Source organism: Cynocephalus volans, chromosome 6 (genome assembly GCF_027409185.1).
Source record: "Cynocephalus volans isolate mCynVol1 chromosome 6, mCynVol1.pri, whole genome shotgun sequence".
NCBI classification, from domain to species: domain Eukaryota; kingdom Metazoa; phylum Chordata; class Mammalia; order Dermoptera; family Cynocephalidae; genus Cynocephalus; species Cynocephalus volans.
In genome coordinates, this window is record NC_084465.1 from 121,946,201 (window position 1) to 121,964,922 (window position 18,722).

An 18,722-nucleotide genomic window follows, 5' to 3' on the forward strand; every position below is an offset into this window, starting at 1 on the left:
TAAATATCTACAGGATTCATCATTTTTTTGCAGTTGATTTTATCTCTATGCTATGAATACTTAATGTATTAAGGGCTGTGTGTTTATTTAATAATATTGAGTAGTCATAGAGGCAGATATTACAAGAGCCAGGCAATGGAACCAACTTAAATGTCCATCGATGGATGACTGGAAAAGGAAATCATGGTGTGTACACACAATGGAATATGTCTCAGCCATTAAAAAAGAATGAAATTCTACCATTTGCAGCTACATGGATGAGTCTGAGTAAATTATCCTAAGTGAAAAAACCCACATACAGAAAGAGAAATACCACATGTTCTCACTCATAACTGGGAGCAGAATCCATAAATAAACAAATGAACAATAAAGAGAGACAGAGAGAAAGAAAGAAAGAGACAACAATCACAGTAATACATTGAACTTTTAGAAAACTAGAGTTCCAAAAGGGGAGGGGAGGGGAGAGGGAGGTGGGCTAATGAGGAATTGGTCAATGGACACAAAGAACGATTGTGTATTGTAATGATGAATAAGATAACTATACTGATCTAACCACCACACATTGTACACAATTATTGAAAATCAATGTTGTACCCCACATGTACATATAATAAAAAAATAAAAAAATAAAAATTTTCCTTTTAAAATTAAGAAAATGATACAATGTGATGTTTTTCGGAGTCCTGAGACTCACATTAGCACCGCGGCTCATTCTTTCTGCACTGTTTGGCTCCTGCAGCATACAGCACAGAGGAGCAAAACTTCCTTCAAAGGCTGTGTTAATGCAGACCTACTGGCCTCCATCAGAGAAGATTTTATTAATAATGGAAAATTTTGATCATTCTTACAGGTGGGGATGAAGTGTTTCAAATTTCTTTTCTGTATTAATGTAATGCATAGCTTTAGGTTTTTACACTTGCCAGTGAGTTTATTCCTCATAAATATCATTTAGGTTCCTCTTTCTTCATCTAAATGGCCTAAATTAGATATATTCTGTGTTTACATGCTCATGCCAGTGAGTTAGACTGTGTTTTACTGGGTTCAGTTTTCCTCTGACAGTATATTCTGTGCACTGGGTGATATCCTGTAAGTTTTACTACCTACCATTTTGCTACCTAATCAACCATCTTCATTCAACTAGAATGTGAGCAAAAATCAATATTTCCAGTAAAATGATATGGATGGACTTAAATCAAGGAGGGTTCCAGTAGTTATTCCACGTATTATCCACACTGCAGTTCTCCTTTGTCTTCCCCAAGTCTTGTCCCTCTTTTCTTCATCTATGTACACTTTTTGCTGCTGGATATCCCCACGTCTTTGGGCACAATGGTAAGAACATGGGCCAGGCGGTGCCTGTCCTCCTGCCTGCTCCACCTTAGGTCAAATCCCTGGCTGTTTCTGACCCGAGAAGGTAAAGCTTCAGAGGTTATGTCAGTACAGCTTGGGCACTGTAAGGGGCATTTAAGAGAACTTATTCCAAGACTTCATTTCATACCTAAGACCCTTAGGCCCTGAGAGAAGTTAATGCAAGTTACACAGCTTTCAAGGCTCGGAGCTGGGAATGTGACCCATTCATTCTGCACGGAGACCTCTTGCTCTTTTAAAAGATGCTCTTTCATTTGTGAGCTTTCTGGGTGCCCTCCGGGGTGGGGTGCTTTCTCACGCACCTGTGACCAAGCAGGGGCTCTTGACCCTTCTGGAAGGTAAGCTTGTGGAGCAAAGCTCACAGCTCTGGGAGATGCCCATGTGAGAGAGAAAGACGAAAAATATGCATGGTATCCAAATCAACTCAATTAACACTAGGAAACAATGTTTGCTACAGTTAAAACACCCTCATAACAAAAGAACACCAAATAATAAATGTGCACCCACTCTCAGTTAAGAAAGTAAAACCTTAACTGCCAGAAGTAACAGTATAGGATTCCTAGGCCTCCCTGTGTCTGTGGAAGTTGCAGGAAGTCATTCCTGATGCATTTTGTATCAAACATAAATTTGCGTTGAAAGGGCACATATGTGCATTATATGGGCATGTAAGATTACCCATTATATTTCTTCTAGGTAAAACCTTTATCTTCTCAAGATCTTTGTGTTTTTATATGCAAAGTCAAATCAGAGCCAGTTCTAAGTCTAAATAGACAAACCTATCCTAGATAAGTGGGTTTTAAAATTCTTCTGCTTAATGATTTATAAGGAAAAAAACTAGAGAGTATTTAATGTGATTTTTATTAAAAATTCTGTTTTTATTCAAGTGTATTAATGTCAACATCATATTGATCCATGCAATATGTTTATTAAATTGAAATGTCTTAGAAAGTAGGTGTTGGTGTTTTTGCAGTCAGTGTGATCCAAATTCTGTAGATCTTAGAGTCTTCTCATCCAGACATTCAATAAACCCACACATCCTGTTGTATATTTCAAACTAGCTAGAAGGGAGGTTTTTGAATGTTCTCATCACAGAGAAATTATAAATGTTTAAGATGATGGATATGCTAATTATCCTGATTTGATCATTACACAAGGAATACAAGTATCAAAATATCACAAGTACCCCATATTATTATTATGTGTTGATTATAAATTTAAAAACAACACATTCTGCTCATAAATCATAACATTTTAGAGCACTGCATTTAGAAGGGAATTTGCTAAGTGCATTGACATTTGACTTATAATAAAAGATGAACTAATTTTGTATGCTGATGTACCAGGACTTGTGTGTAATGGTCTTCAATACCCGGTTCCTTCAGAAAAGGGTTCTGCCGCTGTCACAGATTCCTGCAGAAGCCAGAGAATGTTACACAATATGTACTTCTCAACTTTTTTCTATTTGGAGATGATCTGGAAGCATAAGATAAAATTACTTAAAAGGAAATCAAATGAATAGACAAGTAAAAAAAGCAAATGAGCAATGAAAAAAAGCAAGCTCCAAACCCCTTCTGAGTTCATGGTAACTGAGTGCAAGGCTGTTTCTGCAAATGCCAAGGGGTCGGCCTGGTGTTGACGTGTTTTGGAATGGTGATGTTCCTCTGTGCTTTCAAACTGTGCTTGGAAGGAGGACTCTATTCAGGTCTTGGAAGGATGACTTTTTCCTGTGACTTTATTAGGTAGGGACATTAATTAAATGGAAAATCCCCTTACACTTATATAAAATTTAAAAATAGAAATATAAAACTTTATAGTAATGATAATGAGGTAAATCTAATAATTTTTAGTCTATTTAATTCTTTTAAAGGATTTTATGTATTTTGTTCTCCTCTCCAAGATGCATGTCATAAATAAAAGTGATTATCGGCCAGCTGGAAATATGTGGAAACATAATTCAGTTTTAGTGTTTCATATTGGACAGAGAACACAGTTAAGTTCAGTTCATTTTTACGTTCCCTTCTACTTGACTGGCATATCTAAAGCTACTGAAAAATCCATATTGCAGACATGAAAGAGACAGATAGCTTTGCTGAGAGATGTTCTGCTTTTAAAAGTGGATGCTTCTGGGGTGTGATATTTTGCTTTTAACAATGAATATTTCAGTGCAGATGGTGCCATCTTACACCCAGACAAAGGCTAATGGAAATCCCACCCGCTTGCCTTAACAATTTTTCAGTTTTATGTGACTAATATTCTTGACCCCATTCCTGAAACTAATCATTCTTCCCCAATTTATTTTGGGACTTCTTCTTTTCATGTTTCTTTCATGTTGATTTCTTTGTCTCCCATGCCTCATATTTTGCATTATAATCTTTCTTGCTTCCCCTACTTCGATGATCTTGACAAGTTACCATGCTGGACCTAGATCAAGAAAAGGAAAATTAACAGGGCTATTTGTGGATTTTAGTTGAAACAACAACAACAAAACAGCCAATGAAGTGTAGACTTTGAGAGCCCTGGTTGGGCCTCACGCCTCCGAGAGGAGCTGGAGTCTCAGCTGATGATCAGCTCATCATGAGCCCAAAGAGTGCGCTCTGCATGTGCAGAAGCTCAGAAGAAAGTGCAGTCTGGGGCCACTTGATGGAAGTAACATTGATAAATCATAGTCTATCCAGGGAAGGATGATCTGGATAACCTGGAATATCAACCCATTGATGACTACTGTTGAGTCCTATCTTGAAGTGCTGTGCTGTGCCCTGGGAGAATGGCTGAGAGAGTGTGCTCTGGTTGAGAGAACATGCTCTGGTTAGGTTTTTAGCCTAAAAAAGACACGGAGAATCCTCAAAGTTGTTTTCAATGATTAGAAACCCTACTCTGAGGGAGAGGAAGCCCTTTCTTCCCTGGGGCCTCAGAAGATTGGACTCAGATTTAAGTCTAAGTGTTCAAAAGAAACCTGTCTCGGTGTACAAAGTAAGACTCTCTTAATGAAGGGGTCCAGCTCTCAAGGCAGAGGATTTTTTGGCAGGACGTGAAAACATGCTCATGGACTGAGTGGCTTGGTCAGGGACACTGCATAAGAGTTTGCTTGGTGCAGACAGGCAGTCTTAGAGACACACATGTTGACCATTTACCAGGCAGGCAGGAAATCTGAGAGCTTCACACATCCTGTCTTCAGTTTTGCAACAAGTCCTTGAAGTGGGAACGTGTGTTGTCCCTGCTTAACAGAGACGAAATGGGGGTGCGAGGTGGAGTCTTAATCAGGGCTCCTCATCTACAGAGGTCAACTGCTGCCTCCAGGGGCCTGGCCAGCTCCATCTGAGGGAGGCCAGTGGAGAAAGGAGGAGACTGCAGGGGAGGACACTTGAGGAAGAGGCTGGCAAGGATTCTCTGTACCCATGTGGCATTATTTCCCATCCTCATCCAGCATCGCCTTCTTCCTCTAAGAGCTCCTCTGTGTGGCTGCATCTGGAAAAGGGGCTTGCACTGGCCAGGCACCACCTGGCAAGAGTTGGATTAGTCTGGGCTCCACCAACACGAAGCACTCACTTGTAAGGAGGTACGGGAAGTCGTGATTCTCCATTGGCAGCTGTGGGCAGGTGGCAAGTGAGTGATAGGAGGGTGGGCACTGGCTTTGAAGACCACTTTGGACAGCATCACCATTCCCTTCAGGGGTATTTTTCTGGGAAGGGTTCTGGATTCAGAGCTTGATTCAGATCGCTGTATCCCTTTTGGCAAGTGCTGTACAGCACTGGGGAAGTCAGATACCTGGAGCCACAAAGTCCTCAAATTTAAGCTGGAAATAGAAGTTTTGGTGAGAAATTGATGGAGTTGATGTGCAGGCATGGTGTTTGCTGTATGGCAGGTGCCTAGCAGAGGGCAGCTGTCATTATTGTGGTTATTTATGCCACCTTCTTCTCCAGGATACCTGTTTCCCGTCTGTTTAGATCTTACCTGTTCTTCAGATCAAGTGAAGTTCTTCCTCTCTGTAGAGCCTCCCTTGCCTGATCTGACATACCACATTCCTGTTTTTCACACTTCTCATGGTCAGAGAGAAGGTGATTCTGGCTGATGTTACGGCTATATCCAGGTGCCCTGTTTGGAATGTGAACCGTCGGATCCAAGCCTCTCCCCCCTCTCCCTGGAGATCAGCTAGAAAGTCACAGGGCACCAACATACTCCAGGGACTTTAAATCTCAGCCTCTTAGTAGTTTACTTAAAAATAATAACAAAGTCTGTGTAATGGGTTGAATCTGGGAGGCTGCTTATTTTAGACATTAAGCAAAAAGATGTGTCATTTTTATTTTAAGAACAATAACCATATTTAACCAATAAAGATCGGTTTGTAAGTAACATCCATGGTGATGACCGACATGATCTCTTGGCTGGGTGGTTGTATTCGACCCCAGTATAAAATCCCTCAGCCCCCTATGGATAAACCCACAAAATAGATAGTTTTTTCCTCTTTGTAAATTGAATATACATTCTACAGTCAAAATCAAGTGGAAAAAAACAACAACCAGCAAAAGCTCATATTGACCCGAGAATGATTTTCATCATGAACTGAATATAAACTTTTTTTTTTAAAGGTCCCAAGTAAAAATAGGCATTTTGTGCTCTAAAAGTGATGATGGCAAAATCAGTTATACTTGTAGAGTGTTTTCTTCTCTCTGAATTGTGGCTGTCAGAATAGAGGTTTAAAGTACAGTCCAATATCAGATGTGAACTTGAAAAGCACCTTGTCTACTATATTTAATATAATTATAATTTTTCAATATTTTATTAACAACAAAGTCATATCATAATAGCAAGACATATTAGCATATTTATAATTTTACCCTTTGTGCCCAGCCAATAACTTGCAGGCTTTCTAATGTGAATGGTCTTTTGTTTAGATTTAACTACCTTCCATTGCTAACAACACCATTGACCCTGTGTCAGGCAACATTATCTACTCAGTAATTTGCACCAGTTGCTTCATTGTATTTCATTTAGCAGAATGCTTATCAGGGAAAGGCAGGAAGAGAGAAATCCACAGCTCTTTGTAAAATAAATGAAAGTAACACTAATAATAATAAAGATAGGACTTTAGGCAGCAGATTGAGAAAGCATCTGGACAGGTGGCAGGGAGAGCTGATATTTGGCCATTTGACAGTGTCAGTAAAACCAGGAAAACAGCTGATGGCCCCAGCAGTGAGTGGCGTTGGGATAGGATTTCTTGTCCCCAATTTCGGGTGTGTAGGAAACACCACTTCTGGCTTTTGGGGTTCAAAAAAAAGATGCCATTGCTTATATATCCCATAAAAGTAAGACATGGAAAGGGGAGCTGTTTATAAGGTTTCTGAGCCCTCAAGGGAAATTCCTGAAATGCACAGACTCTTCCTTCATTCAGGGAAACTTTGTCTAATGGATAAAGCCCCTGCTTTTGTGGAACTTACTATCTACTGATCCTAGACAAAAACCAATCGACAAACCATGAATAAGGAGAATACTAGACAGTGACAGCACAGGGCAGGGAACTGGAATCAGCCCCTATCATGGAGAGGGGCGCTTCACTGTTTTTAGACTGGGGAGTCCAAAAGGTCTTTGTGAAAATGGGACTTTTACCTGGAGCTTTGATGACAAAGGATGGCATGTGCAAAGATGAGGGTCTGCCTGAAGAGGCACAGCTGGTACCAAGTCTGAGCACACGATGGGCACACAGAGGTGTCTGGCAGGAGCTGGGCAGGGTTGGAGGTGACACCACAAAGTCTGACAACAGGGGATGAGCTGAGCCCTGTCGGAGGCAACTGGGCATTTTAGAGGGAGAAGGAGGTGGCGGGGAATGGCCAGGGCTCAGTAGTCAGCACAAAACGTGGGAAGGGGCTGGTCCCTGTGAAAACTCTGGGTCTGCTCACTAGAGCATATGGAAGTCAGGCTCCCTTCCTGATGACGACGTTTCAGAGGATGCTCTCAGGTCCTTGAGAAGGCCACTCCTGACTTATAGGAGACACAGACTTCTCACAGGAGCAGAGGAGTCCTCGGGTGAATTCTCCTGGCAGCGTTGAGCTTTCTTAGGCCGGGACTTTAGGGCTTGGGTCATCCTAGGGATGTGGCTTTGAACTGCTAGAAACTGTCAGTGTTTGGTCAAGTCTCCAGTGCGGGCCAGGGGTGGATGATGTGTCTGTGCTGAGAGTCCACAGTCCTCATAGACCACGGCTGGCCCTGGCAGGAGTCTGGTCAAGGAGGGTGTCTCTCAGCCTCCGACTGCATGGGGCGGGGAGTCATCTCTGGGTCCAGCCCGTCTAACCCACCCAGGGATCCCCCTCCCTAGAGAGCCTGTGAACAGTGTGTCAAAGCCCCTGCCTCCTGTGGCTTCCAGACTTCTGATCCCAATTCCTTTTTCTGAAACTCCAGAGCAGGGAAAAAATAAATGGTTCTGCTTGGCTGAAGAATGTGTCTCCAGCTCCTCGTCATCTACACTGGCGGAATGCGTGCCAGTCCAGCTTGCTTTCCCTCGGTGCTCCCAGAAGTCTCCACCCACACAGCTTCCTGGATGAGGGACCTCAGAGAAGTCACGCAATCCCCAGCTGCTTCAGTCCTCATCTTTAAAATCGGGACATCAGTAGGACCTTCTTCACCAGGGAGGTACTAAAGGCGCAGAGGGACAAGGGCCAGACCACGCATGACGACAGGACCCCTGCAGCAGTCAGCCCCGGAAACCAAACCTCGACCTCCTCCCTTGTTGGCCCAAAGCCAGGACTTAATCAGTAACTGGTGGCTTCCCTAACCTTTGACCCTGCTTCCCATAGGACCAACAAGAGACATCATATATGCCCTCATCACTTGCACAGATGCGGGGCCTCGTGCTCCCCATCCACAGCCTCTGCAGGGGCTCAGAGGGTGCCTTGTCCTCTGCAAAGCTTTCCTGCTGCTCTGCCGGACTGTGAGTCTGGGACACATGCAAGTGACAGTAGGCCCTATTTCCCAGACGATTCTGGATCTTTTTAAAGCTTTTTTGGAGAGAGACATCTTGCTTGGGATTTTTGTTTTTTCTGTGAATAGTGACTGAGGAAAAATTGGAAATACAAGTTTTCAATATCATTCTTAATTTTTTGGTCAGAATATAAATTGCTGTACTTAGTAGTAGTTATCAGAAGATTGTGGGTCAGTAATTTTATAAAATGTCAGAGGAACTGAATAGGGGCTCTTGGTTCTGTTGTGAATACCTAGTGGAAAGGGCACCACAAAGGAGGAACAGGGAGAAGGTTTTAGAAGACATGGATTCAAGCCTGGTTCTGCCATTTACTAACTCAGAGGCCGTGGGCTGGCTATTTAATTTTTTGAAATTCATTTTCCTTACAAGAATGGACAATCCTAATTACCTTTCAAGGTCATATCCATCAAGTACAACAATATGCCTAGCTCAGAGTCTGCCACATGCAGACGCTCAATAACTGGTAGAAATTTTTATCGTCATCATTGTCCTTATTATCGTTACATTGTTGTGCTTGGTAATAGACTGGATGTTGTAGACTTCATCTTGTCTATTGGTCCAACACTAGCTACTTTAAAATCTCCTCTTAAAATGTTTTAATCCGTTTTAAATATTCCCCAGTTAGAATATCAGTGAACCTGATGGGGATGAGGGTTGGGGCTTTTGAGATGGGATCATGGCTTCTACGTGCTCAGACACAAGTAATGCATGTGTTTGTAAACCAAAAGATAAAGGCAATTGCAACAATTACAGATTTCACAGGATTTTTGTGCTCTAATGGGCCTCAAATAGTTCTGGGCCCCCTCCCCCGATCGCCCACCAGCCACCACTGTGACTGAGGACAGCCAGCCCAAGAAAATGTGCATTTTTCAAAGTCTTGCAGCTAATAACAGCTGTAGTAGAGTTAGAACAAGAATCCACGTTTCTGTGTGACCACTCCAGGGCTTACATCTTTTAAAATAGAGAGTACAGTTAGGCTTAATATTACAGCAGTTTTTTTTTTTCTGGTATATCAAAAAATATGATATAACAAAAGTTAATTATACACAACCAGCCAAGTAAAAAAATCTCAAACTATAATTCACAGTTGAATCTTTGTGGTTGCCATGGTAATGGGAAGTTGAGAGTTTTCAAATAGAGCAATCTTGCACAAGGAATGTATTTGGTGATTTTCCTGACATCTCGTAAGTGGTTCATCAGCCCAGATCCATCGTGATGAGACTGGGAGCTGAATGTCGGAGAAAAGCAGACCCCATTCAGTTCAGCGCCACGCTCTGCACATGCAGGTGTGCTGTGTACTGGGCTCTTTCCGAGGCATGGGGTAATCAGCACACGAGGGAGGTGTGCACTGCAGTGCTCTAGGAGCTGGGTCTATTAGGAAATTGTCTTACACACTCTTGACTGATGCACTTACTTATGCAGGAGTTTTAAGTGTAGACTCATAGGTATGGTTTCTGTCTATGTCCAGGGACCCACAGCCATGCCCCCAACTGAATCACTAACAAAAAGCAAAACAAGGAACAAACAAGTGATCAAACAACAACAGAATCAAACCACAACATGGCTTTTACTTCTGAGGCTGACAGGTGTGCTATTGCTCAGAGGAAACAGGACTGTTCATTGTGAGCTTCTTTATGCTTTCTTATTTACATTTATATTTAATAATAACCATAATTAAAAGGTAAGATAGATAAAAAACATATGTCAGTTAGCTTCAAATAAAGCATCCTCCAATGTAAACTGGCAAAGGGCATATATTGGAAGGAAACTGGGGCCACCAGACACTAGGAAGGTCAGACCTGGCCCTCTCGTGGGGCACACCAGCCGTGCAGAATTTCAGACCCTCTTCTAAGAGCACAGGCCTGAGATGCACTGGTCTCACTATCTTCTCTTGCTCACCATGCACTCTTTTTAAAAAAAGAATTTAATTAAGCCAGCTTGTGCCACTGCTGTGACCAGGCCATGACTTTGTTAGGAATAAATACCAGGTACAGAGTGATGAAAACGTGCAGAAAGTCACTGCATTTATCTATGATCCAGTGGCCAGGAAATGATAAAATACTGAAGTAAAGCCATGGGAAGACAAAAGGAAGAGGATGGTAAGGCAGATGGAGGGGCGTGTGGCGCCTTCGTGGCGGAAGAGATCCTGAGTCCAGGAGACGCCGGATTCTGGATGGCAGCGAAGGCAATCCTGGAGAGGACGTTCCTGTGTTGGACGCACCCTCAGAACGTGGCTGCACAGGCACCTGCCAGCTCCATCCAACGCCCTGTGGGTTTCCCGGGTGGATTTACTTCAGCCCCCGCCCCCCTTTGGCAGGACACACCGTGCTGAGCCTGTGGGTTCAGGATTCCCACATCCCGTGAACAGTGACAATGCAGTGTGCACACCTGTGAGCTGTGCAGTTCGTGGTTTCAGGTGATGAGCCCCCTGCCTGCCTCCTGCTTGGGTCAGGGAGCAGGGCTTTTCTTGTCCCCTTATAGTAGGGTTAGCAGATTTAGCAAATAAAAGCAGAGGAGGTATTTGGGCATATTTATATTAACACCACTGGTTGCTCATTCAAAACACAAATGTAGCTAGGTACCCTGTATTTCATCTGGAAACCCCGCCTTAACAGTTCCCACCTATGCAGTCAGGTTTTGTATTGAGAGCTCCACCACTGTAAAATTGTAAACCATCTACTTAGAATGTGCTGTTTTATTCCTAGATCAAACTCTCTTTTTCCACAAGGCTATGGGTTTTGATGTCACCTTTATGTTAAGCTATTTTCCATTTTCCATTGTTTGTTTCCAGATTTTCCAACGTTTGCCATTGTTGCATTGTTCCATAAATATATTTATTTATGCACCAATATCACAATGTTTTAATGATGGCTACTTGATGATATGCTTTAATTTAAGGTAGGTCTAGCTCCCTAGATATTTTTCAGTGAAATTTTGGCTCATCTTGCTTGGTTGTTCTTCCAAATAAACTTTATAGTGAACTTGTTTGCCACATAAAAATATTTTAAAAATTCAAATTGTTAAACATGTATGTTAATTAAAAAAAGATTGATATCTTTATGACATTGAATCTTCCCGTCTAATAATTTTATTTGTTCAAGCACACGTGGTGTCTCTCAGGAGTGGTTTATAGACGTCCTCGTAGATTGTCTGGAAACTTCACGAGAAGCTTGATCTTGGGATGGTTCCTGTCTTCCCTCCTCTCCTCTCCTCTTTTGTTCTCTCCCTTTCTTCTTGCCATAAATAGTTTAATTTCTCTCATTATAGCGTCTAAGTGGTTTTTGTTTGTATATATTAAGGCTATCGAGTTTTTCATGATTATTTTACAACATGCTACTTAATACATTGACTTTTTTTTTGATAGTGTATTTTTACTGATTCCTCTGGCTTTACCTGATATATCATTTTATCATCTGTTAATAAAAATGGCTTTATCTTTTCCTTTCCAATTCTTTCTCTTGGGTAATTGATTGTCTAATATCTCCAATACAGTGTTAAAGAAAAGGGAGTGTAGCGTATATCTTGTCTTTTTCCTGTATTTGGACTGGAAAAACATATTTTGAATAATATGTAATATGTTATATTTATGTTAATGTATAAATAATACATTATTTTAATTTATATATAATATGCATATTTATATATAAATAAACATATATATAATATATAAATGCAAAATGTGCAGTCACCTCAAATTACCTCAAATTAATAATAACAAATATATAACCAAAATATGAGTATTGGAAAAATTTCCATGTACTTATATTTACATTGGCATCTGCCAATTTTCATCTTAGGAAGTGTTTTTAATTTAAATAAGTGATGCATTTTGCCAAATGCCTGTTCTGAATTCCTAGAGATGATGATATGATTTTTCTCTTTAACTCTAATAAAAAAAAGTATGAAACGTTAAATTAAAATAGTTAATAGTTAATAACTTATATGTTGAATTAATAGATTTCCTGTATTAAGCACTGCTGCGTTCCTGAAATACCACTTGATCATGATGCAGTAGTTCTCAGAGTGATGTTAGGTTTAGTTTGCTCATGGTATTTAAAATTATGTATTTACATTACTAAGTGAAATTGATGTGTAGCTTTTTGAAAAGATTCTTTCTTTTGCTTTCTTTGTCAGATTCGGGATCAATATTTGACTTTCTTCATTAAAAAAAAATGAGGTCTTCCTTCTTTTTCTATGCTGTAGAATTATTTAAGTGGCATAGGGATTTTCTGACACTTAAAGGCTTGGTAGCATTCCCTTGCGGGTTTCTGTAGGCCTGGTGTGTTTTTTTTTAAATAGGGTTGTTTTTTATGTTTTCCTTTCATGTGATAATTTTTCTGTTAGAATTTCTCTGCCATTAATTTTGTTTTTGTGTTTATTGGAAAAATATTTTTCTAGGTTTTCAAATATGTTTAAAAACAAAGTTCACATTAGCGTCATAATTAAAAACAATTCTATTTTAATGGTGATTTCCTCAGTATTCTTTTCTGTTCTTAATAATTAGTGCTTTCTTCTTTTTCTCTCTTTTTTTATTAGATTAGCTATTGTTTTTGCTATTTTGCTGAATTTTTAATGTATTTATTTACTTATATTGTTTGATTTGGTACCTGTGTTGATTTTTAAATTTTCTCAAACTTTAATTTATGCTTTATTATAATTTCTTCCTTTGCTTTTTCTTTCATCTTTATTTTTTTCAGTTTTTTATTTAAGTGATAAATTCACTTCTCTTTTTGTCATTTGTGCTTATGTAGGTGTTTGATGCTATATATTTTCCTCTATTTCATTTTGGGTGGATTATGTGGACTTGGGGCCATGTTTTCACGATTTTTTCCAAGAGTTTTTGAAGTTTTGTTTTTAATTTCCTATTTCACTCAAGAGTGTGTGTGCGCATGTGTATGTGTAATTCACTCAAGAATGTGCGTGCGCGTGTGTAATTTACTCAAGTGTGTGTGCATGTGCGTGTGTGTAATTTACTCAGGTGTGTGTAATTCACTCAAGTGTGTGTGCATGTGTGTAATTCACTCAAGCGTGTGTGTGTGTGTAATTTCCTAAAGTGTGTGCATGTGTAATTAACTCAAGTGTGTGTGTGTGCATGTGTAACTCTCTCAAGTGTGTACGTGTGTGTGTAATTCACCCAAGTGTGTGCATGTGTAATTCACTCACATGTGTGCGCGTGTGTGTAATTCACCCAAGTGTGTGCATGTGTAATTCACTCACATGTGTGCGTGTGTGTGTAATTCACTCGTGTGTTTGTGCATGTGTGTGCATTTAGTTTTCTCCTCTCCAACTCATGTTTTAACTTCACAATGGACAGCCTTTTTGCTTTTGATCTTGTCAATTTTGATTCTCTATGTTTTGCATTATGGTGAGACAATGTTGTTTCTATTATTTCTACTCTCCAGGATATATTGAAGTTCTCTTAGAAGCCTAAGTTATTTCAAGTTTTGAGAATGTTAAATATCTGAACTTAAATGAACTTAAAATGTAGTGTATTATCTATTTAGGCTTAGAGTACAATTCATATAAGGTTTGTCTTATTGATTTGTTTTTTATGTCTTCTCTATTCTTTTTGTGTATTTGCTCTGTTTTGGATTGAATTTTTAGTGTTTTCTGCCTGTGCCTCTGTATTTCCTATGGTTTCTACATTATGAAAATTGTATATATTGTTTAGATTGTGTGTATCTGTTAATGACTTAGATCTTCATTGTTTATTGTCTTTCACTATCATAAAGTAAGTGTTTTTCTTTGTCTCATTACATGCTTTACCGTCTGAGTTTCTCTGTGCTCTTGCCAGCCTTTGTCAAATACCAAGGTGTGGCACCTGATGGCTTTTCAATTGCTCTCACTTGTCTTAACCGTATGTATTATTTTACCCATAAATCACTAAACTGTTCTTGTTCCTTTGTGTTTCCAGTAGACAACATAGTGTTGTATCACTAATATCAGAAATACAAGAGAAATTTTTACTTTAAATTCAATACAAAATGATTAAAAAGAAAATATGCTGAACAAGTTAATATCAACAGTAGAACAACTTAGATAAAAGGGACACATTCATTGAAAAATAAATTTAAACAAAACTAAATTTATATGGAACAACAAGTAAATAGTTGTAAGTCAATTAAATAAATTGAGTTAATTATCAAAAGCCTTCTCACAAGGAAATATCCAGGTCCAAGTGGTTTCACTGTGAATTGCATCAAACATCTAAAAAGGGAATAACACCAATCTTACATCACATATTTTAGAAAATAGAGCAGGCAAAAATACTCCCCAGTCAGACCAAAAAAAGAAAAAAAAAAGAAAAGAAAAGAAAAGAAAAGAAAATGTAAGATATTTTTCATGAACATAGATCTAAAAACCAAAATCGCCCCTGAGCATAGATACAAATTAACTAATGATATATTAACAAACCAAACAGCAGTACATATCAAAAGACAGCACACAATAATCTAATGAAGTTAATCTAGGAATACAAGTTTGTTTTAACATTTTTAAAATCAATTTTTAAAATTGTTAAAAATTGAACAAAAATTGTTTCCCTCTTTGTGCTATTGATTTACCATATCAATAACAGAACATAATATGGATATTCACCATATCAATAGCACAGAGAAGGAAAAGCCATACAATCATTTTGATAGATGCAGAAAAAACATTTGTCAAAATTCAACACTCATTGATGTTAAAAATAAAATTCTTGGAAAACTTCTCAGGGAATTTATTTTATCTGCAAAAGGTTATCAATAAAAAAAATCCATAACTCCACATTTAAAGGTGAAATATTGAATGATTTCTCCCTAAGATCAAGAATAAGGAACATATATACTCTTACCAATTCTGTTAATTATTGTACAAAAGGTCCTAAATGATATTGCAGTAAAGAATAAAAAATAATTAAAATAACTATGAGATACCATTACACACCTATTAGAATGATCAAAATCCAGAACACTGATGACACCAAATGCTGGTGATGATATGGAGCAACAGAAACTCTTATTCACTGCTGGTGGGAATGCAGAATGGTCCATCCCCTGTGGAGGACAGTTTGGTAGTTTCTTACAAAACTAAGTATACTCTTACCATAAGATTCAGCAATTGTGTTCCTTTGCATTCACCCAAAGGAGTTGAAAACTTGTCCACACAAAAACTGCACATAAATGTTTATCACAGCTTTATTCAAACTGGCCCAAACTTGGAAGGAGTGTATGTCGTTCAGCAGGTGAACAGATGAAGAAATTGTGGAACATTCACACAACGAAGTATAGTTCAGTGCTAAAAAGAAAGGAGCTGTCAAGCCATGGAAAGACAGAGGAGAAATTTAAATGCATATTACTAAGTGAAGAAAGCCAATCTTAAAAGGCTGGATACTGTATGGTTCCAACTACATGACATTCTGGAAAAGGCAAAACTATGGAGATGGTGAAAAGACAGTTTCTGGGTGATAAGGGAGGGAGGGGTAAATGGGCAGAGCACAGAGGATTTTTAGGGCAGTGAAACTACTCTGTGTGACACTATGATGGTAGATACATGAGATTATACATTTGTTCAAACCCATAGAATGCAAAACACCAAAAGTGGACTCCCAGCTAAGCTGCGGACTTTGGGTGTAGGTTCATCAGTTGTATCAAATGTACGACTCTGCTTGGGATGTTGATAATGGGGGAGGCTGTCTTGGGGGGAACAGAAGATATATGGAAAATCTATGTACCTTCCTCTCAATTTTTCTGTGAACCTAAAACTGCTCTATAAAATAAAATCTATTAAAAACAATGAAAAATACATAAAGAGCACATATATTTAAAAGGAAAAGTGAACTCCACTTTCAGAGGACTTTTTTTCGTGAATGCAGAAAATTCTAAATAATCTACAAAAAAACTAATCACAAATAGTTGGATTCAAAAGGTTTCAAGATACAAGGTCAGTATATATATGTCAATCATTATTTTGTGAGCAGAAAATAATTGAAAAATAAAATTAAAAAGAGCATACCATTCACAATGCTATCTAAGTAAATAAAATACTTTGGGATAAATTTTTAAAAAGATGTGCAAGATATCTACATTGAAAATTATAAAACATTAATGAGAAAACTAAAAGATTGAAATAAATGGCGAGTTATACCATGTTCATGAATTAGAAGAGTAAATATTAAGATGTCAGTTCACTACAAACTTTTCTATAAGTTCACTGCATTTAAATCAAAATCCCAGAAAACATTTTTGAAGAATGGACTAATTGATTCTAAAATGAATATGTTAATGCAAAGGACCAAGACTATTCAAATCAATCATGAAAAATAACAACAAACTTGGAGTACTTACATTACCTAATTTCAAGACTTACCATGGGTGCCATAATTAAGACAGTGAGGATCTGGCATAAATACTGACAAATAGATTAAAAATAGACTAGAGAACTCAGTAACAGACCCTCACTTGAGAAGACAGTTGTTTTCCAGCAAAGGAATCCAAGCCATGCACTTGACAAAGTGAAGTCTTTTCAATAAATGGTGCTGAACAAAGCGATTCTTGTGGATACAAAAATAAGCCTAAACTTCTACCTCACACTATATAAGAAATCAATTTGGGATGCATTATGGATGCAAACTTACCGGGTAGAAGTATGACCCTTCTGAAAATAACACAAAAGAAGCTGTTGTGGGCAGATATTTTCTAGACAAATTGCCTAAAGCAATAATCATAAAACAGATTATTGATAAATTGGTCTTCATCAAAACATAAAGCATCTATTCCAACACACATCATTAAGAAAAGGATGGTAAGGTGCATGTTGAAATTTATAATGGTTGAATTAAAAAAGTCAACGACAGGTTGAGAACCAGATTCAGCCTACACAAAGGAAGAATGTGTGCAGTATGAGATAAACCAGAAGAAATCATTCAGGCTACAGCAGAGATGGAAAGTTAGAGAGGAGGTAAGAATATGAAGACTTAGTGAGAGGGTCAAACTAAAACATAAAGATGACGCCCAAAGGAGCAGCGAATTCAGGCACACAGAATTGTTACTTGACCAGAAGGACTTCAACCACATGTACAGAAAGCAAGGGCACAACGAAGCAGAAAACTGAAAGGAAAAAAAAGTCACAATATGATACAAGTTGCTGCTGAATAAGGAAAAAGAATAACTTTACTGCAGCCAGAAAGGCAGATGGTTTACAAAAGAACTGTGTGCCCGAAAGCCAGATTCTCAACTACCACAGAGGAGCTTGGAAGACAGGACAACTGTTTTCAAAGTGTGGGATGAAGATAAAATAAACTGAGATTTGTGTATCCACCAAAAACATCTCTCAAGAAGAAGAGTAAACAAATTCTCCAATAAACAGATACTGAGAAAGTTTTCCTCCAGCAGACCTCACCTCAAAAACTGCTAACAAATGGGCTTCAGGAAGGAAAAATACATTTCAGAAGGAAGGTTGGAGGTGCATGAAGAAACGCCAAGAAAGAAATCAGAAACTCTAGGTCAATCTAAACTGTATTTACAAAACAGAAACGTCTCAGTTTTGTGGAATATGTATACACGTGTGTGTGTGTTTGTGTGTGTGTATATATATATGTATTTTGTACATTGGAAGAAACAATATTTGTAAAACTCATGGGATATACAGAAATTTGATGATATGTTAAATCATTACAGAAGTTTTAGTAAGTTTCAAAAATTGTTATATGAACCATATTCTCTGATAAACATTTAAATAGATTGGGACTAAATAAGAAAAAAAAGATAAACTCCAAATCACCATATGTGTGGAAAAATACACACATATTTCTTAGGAAAGGAGATGTAGGAGGAAACAAACATCTAACAAATTCTCAGAGTGCATTCTATTCTTTTCTTCTTCTTCTTCTTCTTCTTCTTCTTCTTCTTCTTCTTCTTCTTCTTCTTCTTCTTCTTCTTCTTCTTCTTCTTCTTCTTCTTCTTCTCCTCCTCCTCCTCCTCCTCCTCCTCCTCCTCCTCCTCCTCCTCCTCCTCCTCCTCCTCCTCCTCCTCCTCCTCCCCCCCCCTCCCCCTCCCCTCCCCCTCCCCCTCCCCCTCCCCCTCCCCTCCCCCTCCCCCTCCCCCTCCCCCTCCCCCTCCTCCTCCTCCTCCTCCTTAGCAGCATATTGGTCATTACAAGTGGTAATCTTTCCCCATACCCTCCACCTGGCCTATCACTTCCCAACCCCCCCCTCCAACATCTTAATGGGGAAAAGTTAGGAGCCTGACAGGAATCGAATGTCCACTTGCCTGTGCTTCATGACAAGAGGAAATGAAGGTGTATGTCACATACATAGCCCGACTTCTGAGCCTCTCAGATGGACTCTGCTCCACCTGCCCCCACCACTGCTCAGATGAGAGACCAACTGCAACCACATTTATTC